This window comes from Ostrea edulis, chromosome 5 (assembly GCF_947568905.1).
Source record: "Ostrea edulis chromosome 5, xbOstEdul1.1, whole genome shotgun sequence".
Classification (NCBI taxonomy): Eukaryota; Metazoa; Mollusca; class Bivalvia; order Ostreida; family Ostreidae; genus Ostrea; species Ostrea edulis.
In genome coordinates, this window is record NC_079168.1 from 69500563 (window position 1) to 69514571 (window position 14009).

Below are 14009 nucleotides of genomic sequence, written 5' to 3' on the forward strand. Positions count from 1 at the left end.
ATGAATTATAGGGAATTACGATCCCACTTTTAATTGAGGCCGAACATTGAATTATGAATACGAAGAAGAATTACATTTTTTTTTTATATATATACCAAATATATTGATGATGACATACGAAATGAAAATAGCTTGTATATAAAACCTTTCATGATATAAAATTGTATTATGTCTAAATCAATAACTCACTTTTCCCCCGAATTCAAGATATGCTACAGTTACTCATACATTCAAGAAGGGCGATGAAACCGACCCAGGCAATTATAGACAAAACTCACAAGCTACCAACAACTTCTGAGGTACGAGCCCTGATAATCCGTACGATCTATTTACTTTCCATAGTTCTGAAACTCGCGCACTAAGGTCAGAATTACAAAAATAAACATACATTTCTTTTCATTACACAGACTAACACTTAGGAATGATCTACCTATAAATATGAGATTCTTACCATCCTTGTCAATCTTTAAACATCATATGGAGAATCCCATTAAAGGCAGCCGTAATGATCCCTGGATTCCTCTTTAAAAGTGTCCCTCCTTTGTCGTGTCCTGCATAACTTTGCTCGTACATGTATTCACTTCTTAAATCTCCTCCGTATTCATATCGTATGATATCATTTATACATGTACAATGTATGTATGTGCATATAGATATAATATTAATTTTTGTGACAAATATAGGTGCTTTGTAATGTTTTGCATTAGATTTAACTTAGAAGGTCCCAGGAAGAAAGTGTAATTATAATGCACTAACCGAATCACCGTATTGCACTAATCGTGTAATCTTCTCTAAATAAAGTATATAGTATCAGTATTATTATTTCATCTCAGTTTGCTGGTCCCATAATTTATTTAAGATTGCTGCCTCCGTGTTCGTCTTAGGTATTGTCTCCAAAGTTTGGGGGGGAGGGGTGATAAAAAGGTAGTCATACCTTCTATTTTATACGGATGTGAACTTTGGAGTGATTTGCATTGATTTCAACATATACATGTATACAAAGCTTAAATAGACCATCACGGTCCGATATGTGTGAAAATTACCAGGTCTAAGACTTATAATATCTGAAATTGATAAAAAGAAACTATTGGTTCTAGGAAAACTGCAATTTCACTCACATTTATGGCGACACATTTATTTTTCTTCACACTCGTTACATTTTACATGGGAAAACATGCATGGATTAATTAAAGACATACCAGTCATTCTAGATAAATATTCATTGATGCAATATCTTACATCTTACTTGGAATCTGGTGCCTTTTCAAACAAATCTAGCTAGAAAAATCTCCGCTATATCTCTTTCCGAAGATTATGAATGAAATTAACGAACATATCTTGACTAAGGTTTTACACGATTTATACAGTTACATAATGGAAAGGGGTTGCCAGGAATTTGAAAAATCATGTGGGCGATACAAAATACAATAAGTATTATAACCTTAGTTAAATTCTGGACAATAAACATATAAACATGCCAACTTTGTAATTCTTGATACAGCAATATGTTTAAACACACTGTCTGCAGTTAACTCAACTTTTCCTCAAATAATTTGGGACAATATTACAAACCCTGATCTATGTATATGTGCAGCATGTTGTGCTCTTGATTGATTGAATATTGTATAACATCCCTCTCGAGAAAATTTCACTCATATGGAGACGTCACCACTGCCGGTGAAGGGCTGTAAAATTTAGGCCTATGCTCGGCGCTTATGGCCAATGCGCAGGGAGGGATCTTTATCGTGCCACACCTGCTGTGACACGGAACCTCGGATTTTGCGGTCTCATCCGAAGGACCACCCCAATTTAGTCGCCTCTTACGCCAATCAAGGGGTACTGAGGACCTATTCTGACCCGGATCCCCACGGGACTTCTGCTCTTGATGAAGAAGATGTATATACGTTAGCCAAAGCCCCCAAAAAATCATGAACATGTCATCGAAAATGTGTTATATATTTATATTTATTATATTATATACTTTATCTGTTTTACCTTCTGCTCTGATAGTGGATAGTGGATACACTATCAGAGCAGGAGGAAAAACAAATACAACTTACATATGAGAATTTGCCATATACAAAGCATATGTAATTCAAACTAAAAGTCTTTAATACATGGAGTTCCTTGTACATCCTATTTTCTTTCTTTTTTATTCCTTTACATGTACTTATGTAATGTTCTTTCCTTTCATCTTTGTTCTCACATCTTCATATTTAATTGGTATATGTGTTATATGATTCATCACTATTGTAGTATATGTATTTCTACAAAGAGGAATAAAATATTGAGTGAATGAATGTATAAGTTTGCTGTCCCGGAATTCGTCTAAGTTCGCTGGCCCCGTAGTTTCTCTTAGTTATTGTCACCGGAATTCGTCTAAGTTTAGTGGCTTCGTAATTCGTCTTAGTTTGCTGACACAGGAGTTCACCTTAAATTCATAACTACGGAGTTCGTCTCTAAGTTTGGTAGTTATGGGGCCCGATCCTCTACTCTCATATAAAAAGAGGAAATCGGAACCTTTACCTCTGAGAAAATTCTCAAATCAGAGCAACAACAACAAAAAAAAAAACTCCCGAAAATGAAATACTTTAGACAGTAATGTAATGAATACTTCATCCATGAACATGTCATCGAAAATGTGTTACATAGTATATTTTCTTGTAACACGACACTAGCTGAATTTGAGTGTCCCTTGATTAATGCAAGGTGAAGATAACGAACAGTGATCAATCTCATAACTCCTACAAGCAATACACCAGAGGTGGGATCAAGGTGCCTAGGAGGAGTAAGCATCCCCTGTTGACCGGTCACACCCGCCGTGAGCCCCATATCCTGATCAGGTAAACGGAGTTATCCGCAGTCAAAATCAGTGTGCTAAGAACGGCTTAACAATCGGTATGAAACACGTCAGACAGCATTTGACCCAATGCGAGGTTGTATTGACGAACTAGATCGTTATAACGACCATAGAATTTGCGAAATGCTGACTTCAATCGAGACTGTTGAAATCCCTGTACCATCAACTTGTTTGTCAGTAGCTTACCTCGATTTAAAAACTGACTATACCCAGAACAAGCTCTTGCATATCGAATCAGTTGAGATATATAAACACCATATGCAGGTGATAATGGAATATTGCTACATAAATTAATACAATGAATTCAATTAAATATTCGCATAATAGGCTTATATTTGAATTCTGAAATATTATAAATTGTGAAAGCATTAAAACTAATTTTTATTAAATTTCAAAAACTTAGTATATCATGTACAAATGACCTGTTATAATTTATACTTTTTATTGTTCATATTCAAAGATTTACATGTTATGAATCATTACTTATGCTAAGTCGGCCATGTTCAATTTGTTCATTACTGCTTGCGTGTAAATAGCTATGCATTATTTCCTTATATTTGTATTTAGCTGTAGTCATGTTTATTTATAAAGTTGATATTCCCCTTTTCTATTAACAGTAATCACCAGCTAGAAATGAAAGTGCATGTAAGCATCTCGAAGCACATGCGCAATTATTGATAGTTCTTCAGTGAGCACACACAGACACAAGATATTTTGGATCATACATCTAGTATAGGAAGAAATAGCGACGAATTCCATAGCAGTAAGTCTATGTATGTAGTGTGTGTGAGTTTATTTTAAAGTCGGTACAAATGATAACAAAATTAGGAACTAACTGATATCCATCACAAATATAAAATTATGATAGATTAATTATATTTTATAAAACTTCAAATACCTGGTATGAAATTACGAGCCTGTAGATTTATCAGTCGTATCACAATCTCATTCAGTTTTTTACTACGTACATAATTCCATGTAGATTTTATAATGATTAGAAAAGAAAACCACACACTTAGATAGCTTTTACTTTTTGAATCTTAGTTGTCTTCATAAATTCAATGATCAGTCCTGACTGGATTACGTCGTGTGCTGCACCGCGATTTCTAGACATACATTTAGATATTCCTGAACTTCCAAGAAAATATTCAGAGCCCCAATGTCAAATTAAAGCCAAAGTATGCACCTAAGTACTAACTCGCGTCCAAGTAACCTTCTCCTATTTCCTTCTACAATAACAATTAATTTCTCACGCTGTTTTTGGCTATAATAGCTCTAAAACTTCATTGTTATTTCGGATTTCAAACATTTCGGTTGAGCATCACTGAAGAGACATTATTTGTCGAAATGCGCATCTGGTGCACCAAAAGTGGTACCGTACATGTATAAGTTTTACATTATGACTCCTGGGTCGAGACCTCTGCTGGTGGACTGTTAGTCCCCGAGGGTCTCTACAGCCCAATAGCTAAGTACTTCGTTACCAACTTGAAAATACGGATGTATATTTAATTGCTGTTATAAAATTTAGAAATTCATTTCAAAATTAAGGATTATCTCTCCCATGCATAGCTCTTATCCTTAGCCGAATTTGACTCCACTTTTTTTTGGCACGCTGTTTTTGGCTATAATAGCTCTAAAACGTCATTGTTATTTCGGATTTCAAACATTTCGGTTGAGCATCACTGAAGAGACATTATTTGTCGAAATGCGCATCTGGTGCATCAAAATTGGTACCGTATAAGTTTTACATTATGACCCCTGGGTCGAGACCTCTGCTGGTGGACTGTTAGTCCCCGAGAGTCTCTACAGCCCAGTAGCTAAGTACTTCGTTACTAGCTTGAAAATACGGATGTATATTTAATTGCTGTTATAAAATTTAGAAATTCATTTCAAAATTAAGGATTATCTCCCCCATGCATAGCTCTTATCCTTAGCCGAATTTGACTCCACTTTTTTTTGGCACGCTGTTTTTGGCTATAATAGCTCTAAAACGTCATTGTTATTTCGGATTTCAAACATTTCGGTTGAGCATCACTGAAGAGACATTATTTGTCGAAATGCGCATCTGGTGCATCCAAATTGGTACCGTATAAGTTTTACACTCTAACATTACTATTTGTCTCCAAAATAATACTTTCAAATATGTATATTTTATGATACTAAGTATACATATAGCTATCCTTCATTTGATTTAGGGGCCTCCGTGGCCGAGTGGTTAGAACATTGCGCTCAAAATCACACGGCCTCTCACCTCTGCCTACACGGGTTCGAATTCCGCTCGCGCCGGTAAGTGAGAAAACTGGGCGCCACCATATAACTGAAAAATTGTTGAGTGTGACAAAAAACATCAAAAAAAAATATCATTTGATTTATATCATTGCAGAAGAAGCAGGATCTGTGAATGAAATGGAGATTGTATATTGGTTTCTGAGATCTCTATTGTTCCTGTACATGTCCAGTGGTAAGAAATTCATAAACATTTTTATTCAGTTCCAAATTGTTTTCCAGTATTGTATTTTAATGAATTCTGTAAGTAATGTAAATAAAAAAGTCCTGATTACTTCCTCCATATTGAAATAAAAGTTATGAGTTACTGTACATTACTTAGATATGAAACGGAAGACAATTTGTCATGACCACAGGTCACGATAAAACTCCACATCTTCTCATAAGATTTAAAGTAGGCGGGTACTCACGACCAGGAAGTGACGAGGGAAACTAACAAAACAATGGTTTCTGTCCAAAAATATTCTGAACATTTCTAGATATTGTAAAATACCCGTGTAGGTATTAGCATTCTGTGACGAGGACTGTCCAGACTCGAAATTTAATGCTGTTCTGCCAACATTGATAAATATGAATATTCATTTTAGGGGTCAAATAAGCAAACATCGTTTGAAATGATTATTGGAACATGAACGTGTTTTTCTTAAGAGTTTGTTAAGTCGCTGATAAATCCATCCTTTACGATTCATTATACAGTTCATCTAGGCTTCGTAGAATCCTGTGTTTTCAATGAAGAATCGAAGTCTCCCGACCGAGTCCGTCAACTATGCTGCTCTGTAAACCAATCAGTGCAAACATACCACACTAGGACGGAGATCTGCTGCAATGGAACTGTTCACGAGAGACGAGGAAAATCGTGTTGCAACGGTAACTAATTCGATATCACTTTAACTTCAAATCGTTAAAATTACATGTATTTTCCAGAGGAAAATGAAGATACACATGAATAGATTTGCCGCTAAATACTATAAAAGTTCTTTTTAACATTATGTTATATAATTCTCCACATTCTTTAAAGGTATTGTGTAAAATAATATAACAAAGAGGCGAAAATAATAACCGAAAAAAGCTAATGATAATGCAGAATGGGTTTGAAAAATATGGCTTTTGAATCCATCAATTTCTTAATGTTTCCCAGGAGAACTTTTCAACCCAATGGAGAAAATTTGCTGCAATGATACGCTACATCCCAAACGTAATAGAGTTTGTTGTGGGAACACTCTGTACAGGTCCACGGGATCCTCCTCCATTTGCTGCGGGGGAAAACTCAATCCAACACAGGGTGAGAGGATTCACATCTCATTCATTCTATCAAACGGTCATCTTAATCTTAATCTGGTATCAACTATCATAGAAATAGCACCATGTCTGCTGGGGACAACGGAGCGTTGATATATGAAATTTATCAATATTTTAAAGACGTTCATTTGTTTTGCTAGAACAATTCGTTTAGCATTCTAGATAACGAGAAATCAAGAAATTAATTTTACGTTGCGCTTTTTTTCATAAATGAAAAATTCCAGTGCCAATTTGCGCCTCAAATTTTATATATATATATATATAGGTGTCTGATGTTGCGGAGGAAAGCAGTTGTTTAATTCTTCTCAACTCTGCTGTGAACATGACGGTGTCTTCCAAGTGGCCTCATCTAAGAACAGAGACTGTTGCAAGGCGAAATATTACGATGTAACCGCAGAACACTGCGTAGATGACCAGATTCTTAGTTTAGATGAAAATTTATGTGGCACTGAAATATATAACACATCACAGAAAATATGTTGTGACCAGATGTTGCACTACATTCCTACCTCTCTCTACCTGCCCGACTGTTGCGGGGTTCATTTGTATAACAGGACTGAACAAAGGTGCTGCAAGGGTTTTAAGATTCTAGCGCCGATTGATCAAGAGTGCTGTGGTCAAGGTACTAGTATTCGTTGAACATGAACTGTCTAATGTTCAAAACGTTCTTTTTCAAAACGCATTAAATCTTGTAAAATATCTCATATCATTTAGACCGAGGTATCATTTGATATATAATACGAGGAAATTACAAAAATGTATAAAAATACTAGAAATCGTCAGCATCAAAACAATCAATATTAGGTCCTTTAATTATGAACAACAATGTCATAATCATAGATTTGTTAAAAGATGGCTTCAACATCTGTGAAAAAAAATTGTAAATTGTCTTTTGCTATCCAAAGAGGTCTTAAAGACAAAAGTTGTCATGGACCAGGAGCAATCTTTTAATCTTATTTTAGGCTATATAAACTCCTCTACTCATATGTGTTGCAATGGGGTTGCTCACAAAAAAGTTACAGATGGAATCTGTTGTGGAACGGATAGGATCATTAAGCTGACAGAAGGTTGCTGTGGCGCCAGGTCCTACAATCTGTCTACTCACCAGTGTTGCAGTAAGAAATCCTACTCAAATGATTTGATGAAAGCAAAAATTAACGTTGTAAGACACAGCTGATATTATCTATATATATGCAAAAATGTAATTTATTAATTGACGGTTGTCAACTAATCAATTAAGGTGGAAAATCAGAATATAATTATTAAAAAGTATATGAACTTAAATTATCTGCGGTAGCAACAGAGTGTTTGACTTTAACGGATAATGATGAAACGAATTATTCCAGGAGACGAAAACACCATACCTTTGTGGCAAAGCTGTTGCGGTCTGTATGGTTACCACAATGCGACACAATTGTGTTGTAAAGATAGGACAATTATAAATAAAACGCAGGAGGGTGACAAGCATTGCTGTCACACATTAAATGATTCCTTAATTTCTTATGGTGATCACGTACCCGCTGCATGCGACATCTATTTCGGTGGGAGAAAAGATAGGTAAGAAGTATTGAAAAGAAAACGTTTCAACTAGACGTCAGTTACATCTGACAAACATATCTATGCATTTAGAGATGGATATCACTAAAATTCAAAATGAGAAGATTTTCTCTTCTCATTTTAAATTTTACTGATATCCATCTCTAAATGCATAGATAAAATAGATTGATTATTTCTTTTTATTTGCTGGAATTTGACAGTATAATTTACATTGGTTTCAGAATATTCATTTTCAGGCAACGAAATAAAGGAGAAAATCTCCACAGTCTGTGTAGAGTATGTTTACGCAGTCAGCGACTTATTATGACGCACATCAGGTCTGGAATAGAAGCAGTCTGCAAGAAACACAGTAATCATTTATCTCTTAAATTCAAAACTGAATTCTACATTTAATGAAATTAAATTTTGTTGAAAAATAATTGATCCACGAACTTTTCCTTACAGCATACACAGTATTAGTGACGTCTAGCACGATGCTAGGGAGATTTTGGAAAATGCAAACTAACTTTCTGAAACATGAGAAAACCGTGAGAAATGACGTCACACTGATTATTCCCTGCAAGTGTTCACAGCTGAATAGGACCACGAATTCTGAATTCGTATTACTGACTGATAGCGAAGTAGAGGGAAAGACATTAAGATTAGGAGACAGCGATGTCTTCTTGCCACACCATTTCGCATTAGTGGAAACAATCGAACGTAAACAACGAGAATGCTGGAAATCAAATTTTTCCATTTTTGTCAGGAGGGTCAGAAAACGAATTAGCGCCTTCTTAGATGAACTATTATATGCAAGTTAACATTACGGATTAAATGAAATACCACAAAAAATCTGCTCAACCCTTTCTTTTCTTTCATGGAAAATAATAGAAATAAGAGACATGTTACCTGTTCTGAGGAGTGTCCTATATTTAGATACTGGGGACCACACTAAGGTTCTGTGTGTGGGATACCGGTTTTGCCATCTAATTCACCAGTCTCATTTAAATCATACATGACACTGTATATATCTACATATAATATCATGATTACTATCTGATTATTTACTGGTATGTATTAACGTGTGTATATGAATGGGTACTGTATATAACTACATATAATACCATGATTACTATCTGATTATTTACTGGTATGTATTAACGTGTGTATATGAACGGGTACTGTATATAACTACATATAATATCATTATTACTATCTGATTATTTACTGGTATGTATTAACGTGTGTATATGAATGGGTACTGTATATAACTACATATAATATCATGATTACTATCTGATTATTCGCTGGTATGTATTAACGTGTGTATATGAATGGGCACTGTATATTATTACAGCTGTAGTTAGTTAGGTCACTAACTAACTGTGTAACGAATTTATCACGTCGAAGACCTCTAACTGTATATATGCGGGGGTCTATATCATACAACTTAGTCAAATGTCTTTCCTTTTGACACGGCTGCAAGTCGAACCCGACGATAAATAAAATTACTCGCCCAATACGGATTTTACTCGCATGATACGGTTTTTTTCACGGCGTCATGTGACCAAGATCTGACCAATTAGATTTCAACAATTTTGTGTGAGGCGTGATAAATCTACATATAATATCATGATTACTATCTGATTATTTGCTGGTATGTATTAACGTGCGTATATGAATGGGCACTGTATATATCTACATATAATATCATGATTACTATCTGATTATTTGCTGGTATGTATTAACGTGTGTATGTGAATGGGCACTGTATATATCTACATATAATATCATGATTACTGTTGTTGGTTATATTTTAACATGTATGTATCAATGTATTAAACTTGTATGCATAATGGATTTCATTCATTTATTCAAACATTATGTCTACCATAGGAGATTATACATTTACAGCGATATATAATGCAGATGGTTAAAATTCACTAGCGTTACAGTTAGTGGAAAAAGAGGGAGGAAATCTGCAGGGGAAAAGAGGGGAGAACTGTACAGGGAAATAGTCAAAAACAGGAAAGAAAAGACATCCCGAGGTGTGCACTCCAAAGTATGCGTACGTCCAGTAGCGAGATTTAATTAAATCACTGGGTCTGTAGGAGAGGGTCAAAGCGCTGGCAATCAGTTTGAAATTTAGTAGACGAAATGAAATAGCAACCATCCGGTTTAATGGTATAGATGTAGATGTATGATCACTTAGAAATAGCATGTACCATTCAGGTTCCGAGAACCTACACACTCCGCACATAATGCAACGGCCCACCAGTGTTTTCGTATAATGGCGGTAATTGGGTACGAACAAGATGTTGTCCGCTGACTTTTCTCCAAAGCATCCGGTTTATTTTCAACGTCCATGTAATTAAATCCCAGATTTGCAGTTGAAATAAAGTAATGAATAGCATTTGCATGCGATCATCGACGTTTTCCGATTTGACTTCTGTAGCCCTAAAGAAGTGAATGAAAGAATACAATCACTAACAAAGATCGGTAATCGAAAATATTTTGGGATAGTTTCCTTATTTATTGACTCAGCGCCCTAAAGGAAGTATTCTCGAACATCGTTGGCAATTAGTTCATAGATATTGATCATTGTCTATTAATTGAACAGTCGATATGTCCACCTAGGGACATCTAAACTCTTGGCTGAAGTGGCTTAGCCACTTGATAGCAAAAACAATGGGGAATATACACAAACTTTCCTCCACTATATTGGGTTCAAACCATTACCGTGGAAACAAAACCCATAACACCAACTTGATTTACCCATTTATTGATATCATAACCAGCTGAACACAAGCTGTGCACACAACAGGAAAGTGGAGATAAATGGCCGCATTGCTTACTAAAAACCCAGGTCTGGGGGGAACAACCGAGCTACCAACACACAAGGTGCATAACGGGCAAAACGGGGGCCTTGTGTTGGGCACAAGTGCCAATGGAGTCCCATGTATAGAAAACAACATGTGGACAGGGGTTGCATTGGTTGACATATCTGTTTACCCTGTTTCCCAAAGAATTGCTTCCTGGTTGATAGTACTGCTGACACTGAGTACCCCGGTATGGACACACGAGGACCCTAATTTACCGAGGGGTATTCTTTCCCCAATAAACATATTAACACCTGAGGGTTTATTCTTTCCCCAATAAACATTAACACCTGAGGGTTTATTCTTCCCCCAATAAACACCTGAGGGTTTATTCTTCACCCAATAAACCACACATGCCCTCCGTCTTGATTGACAGATGGAGGGAAACACAGGCCAGAAATGTCCCAAAATCCCCCCAGACCCGCCACAAACATTGATATAATGTTCGGCCATTTCCCTAGACCCAAAAACACCTTATAGATGTAGGCCATTTCCTGTAGGTAATTAGGCAGAAATTTTTGGCAAGAACTATTTGCATCAATTTCCCCAAGGGGAATTTAAGAGCCACAGGTTCACACTGAGCACCACAGGCGCCAAGGAGTTGTGAATGGTGTAATATGCTATCTGAGACTACCCGAGACTGATTTACAAAGATAAATGCATGTGATTACAGCTTGCAATGACAAATTGAACAAAGTCCAAATTTATTGGACATGGCAGGATGAATACGTGGATTATGACTTTTGATTATGGGATGTACTTAGAACTAAATCAGACACACAAGGAAAATCTCTGATACGAGTCTGAAAGATCTGCACTTAAACAGGTGTAAATACAGAGCCGACCCAGACATGCCACATATACCAATTTTTGTCGGCACCAATGAAAGATTGCTTTCAAAAAGAAGAAATCTAGTCTCCCAAATGGTGAAGAAACTGACCAACTCTGGACAGGGAACGTTAATTTCCAATATAACTACATAAACCAGGAAAATCTGTGACATGAGTCTGAAAGACCTGCACTTTAACAGGTGTAAATTCTGAGCCGACCCATATATGACACGTGTACCAATTTTTGTCGATCCCAATGAAAGATTGCTTTCAAAAAGAAGAAATCTAGTCTCCCAAATGGGGAAAAAACTGACCAACTCTGGACAGGGAATGTTAATTTCCAATATCACTACCTGAACAAGGTAAATCTCCGACACGAGTCTGAAACACCTGCACTTAAAGAGGGGGAAATTCTGAGCCGACCCAGACATGCCACGGGTACCAATTTTTGTTGTTCCCAATGAAAGATTGCTTTTAAAAAGAAGAAATCTAGTCTCCCAAATGGTGAAAAAACTGACCAACTCTGGGCAGGGAATGTTAATTTCCAATATCACTACATGAACCAGGAAAATCTCCGACACGATCGCGTCTGAAAGACCTGCACTTGAACAGTTGTGAATTCTGAGCCGACCTAGACATGCCACGTGTACCAAATTGTTTGGCACCAATGAGAAAACTAGTCTTCCAAATGGTGAAAAACTGACCAACTCTGGACAGAGAATGTTAATTTCCGATACAACTACATGAACAAGGAAAATCTGACACGAGTCTGAATGACCTGCACTTATACAGGTGTAAATTCCGAGCCGACCCAGTGACAAATTTTGTCGGCACCAATGGGAGATTGCTTTCAAAAAGGAGAAATCTAGTCTTCCAAATGGGGGGAAACTGACCAACTCTGGACAGGGAACACTTAATTTACCATGTTTTTGGCAATTTGTCCAAAAGTCGACCCACTTAGTGATAACTTGAAAACTGAATACTATTCTAACCTTTTCATTATAAATTGCATTTGCTAAGGACGTAGGAATTTTTATTGGGCATGGCACAGAAAGAGTGCTGGATTACACCTTGGTAATATGATATCCTACGTGGATGTGAACAAGAAAAACTATGACAAATGGGATGGCAGAAGCATACGTGTGTGTGTGTGTGAATTCTGATCCAACCCAGACATGCTACATGTAAAAATCACTGCAAACCAAAACAAAAAGGGGAAAACACGTTGACCAACTCTGGACAGGGGACACTGCTTAAGCGAAAGCAAGTTGACCCCCCCCCTAAATGTAATGGTTTACATGAAAACAATCTGGAAGTATAAGTGTAGGTTGCTTGGAGTGCGAGATGGACTAGAACATAGGGGCTGTAGTGTCTATGGAATTGACTGCTCGGTAGGCCCCACTGCAACATATGAATGAAATTACCAAGGGGGTGACTGAATTGCTCCGACGTATATCTTGCGGTGTGATGTACCATAGCCAAAGTTATGGATTGATAGGACCTGAACCAGAAGTTGACAGGTCTGTATGTGATACCCGACATCCCCGATGCGGTGAGACAAGTGTCTCGGATGTACTGGTTTTAAACATTATCTGCAAAAGACAAACGTAGCAGTGTCCTGTAATACTCAGGATGTGCTGGATTTTGGCTTAAACCGGGCATGGTTTCCCCAACTCCTAGTATCACCCCCGCGATGAATCCATGGGGTTTGTATGGCCAAGTGAAACCATTCACTCCCAGTATGCTTAAAGGTGAAAAGGAACCTAACCGGAGATAGGAATTGCCGATACAGATGACCTTTTGGCCATATTGTACATGATTATATAACAAATGGGTTCGAGTACCTGTGAAGGCCAGACCAACATGGCCACATGACCGATAAATTGGGAGAAAAGAATTGGTTGTGGTGGAGTACTCGTTACAACCGGAAGGAGAAGCCCGTACCCACCAACCTGGGGTGTAAAAACTTCACAAAAGTTTGACGTTGAGCAATGAGTATAGCGTTCGTTGGACATGACTATTGATATTGCAGCATGGTCAGCACATTAAAGAGCCCACTCTTGCTACCGCCCTGGTTTTGGGAACAAGTCAATCTGTGGTACCTGACCCACAGTGAGCGACCCCTAGCACAGGGTGTGTGAAAGACGTAAAAAATTTGGAGGCTTCCATGGTGTTGTTGTGCTCAAACATGGTTGAAAAACTGACAGAGTTTTGATTAGACCTGAGGGGAGATGGACTGGGTTAAAATAAACAAAATATGGTGCAGATGCAAGTAGCTGCATGTATCTGGTATGACAAAACCGATTCTACTGGCAGGAT

The 14009-nt window shown here is 37.1% G+C and overlaps 1 pseudogene; it reads left to right on the top strand.

The window, feature by feature from the left end:
- The first annotated feature begins 3557 nt into the window (after positions 1–3557).
- On the top strand, positions 3558–9824 carry LOC125650849 (uncharacterized; annotated as a pseudogene).
- Positions 9825–14009: the final 4185 nt, after the last annotated feature.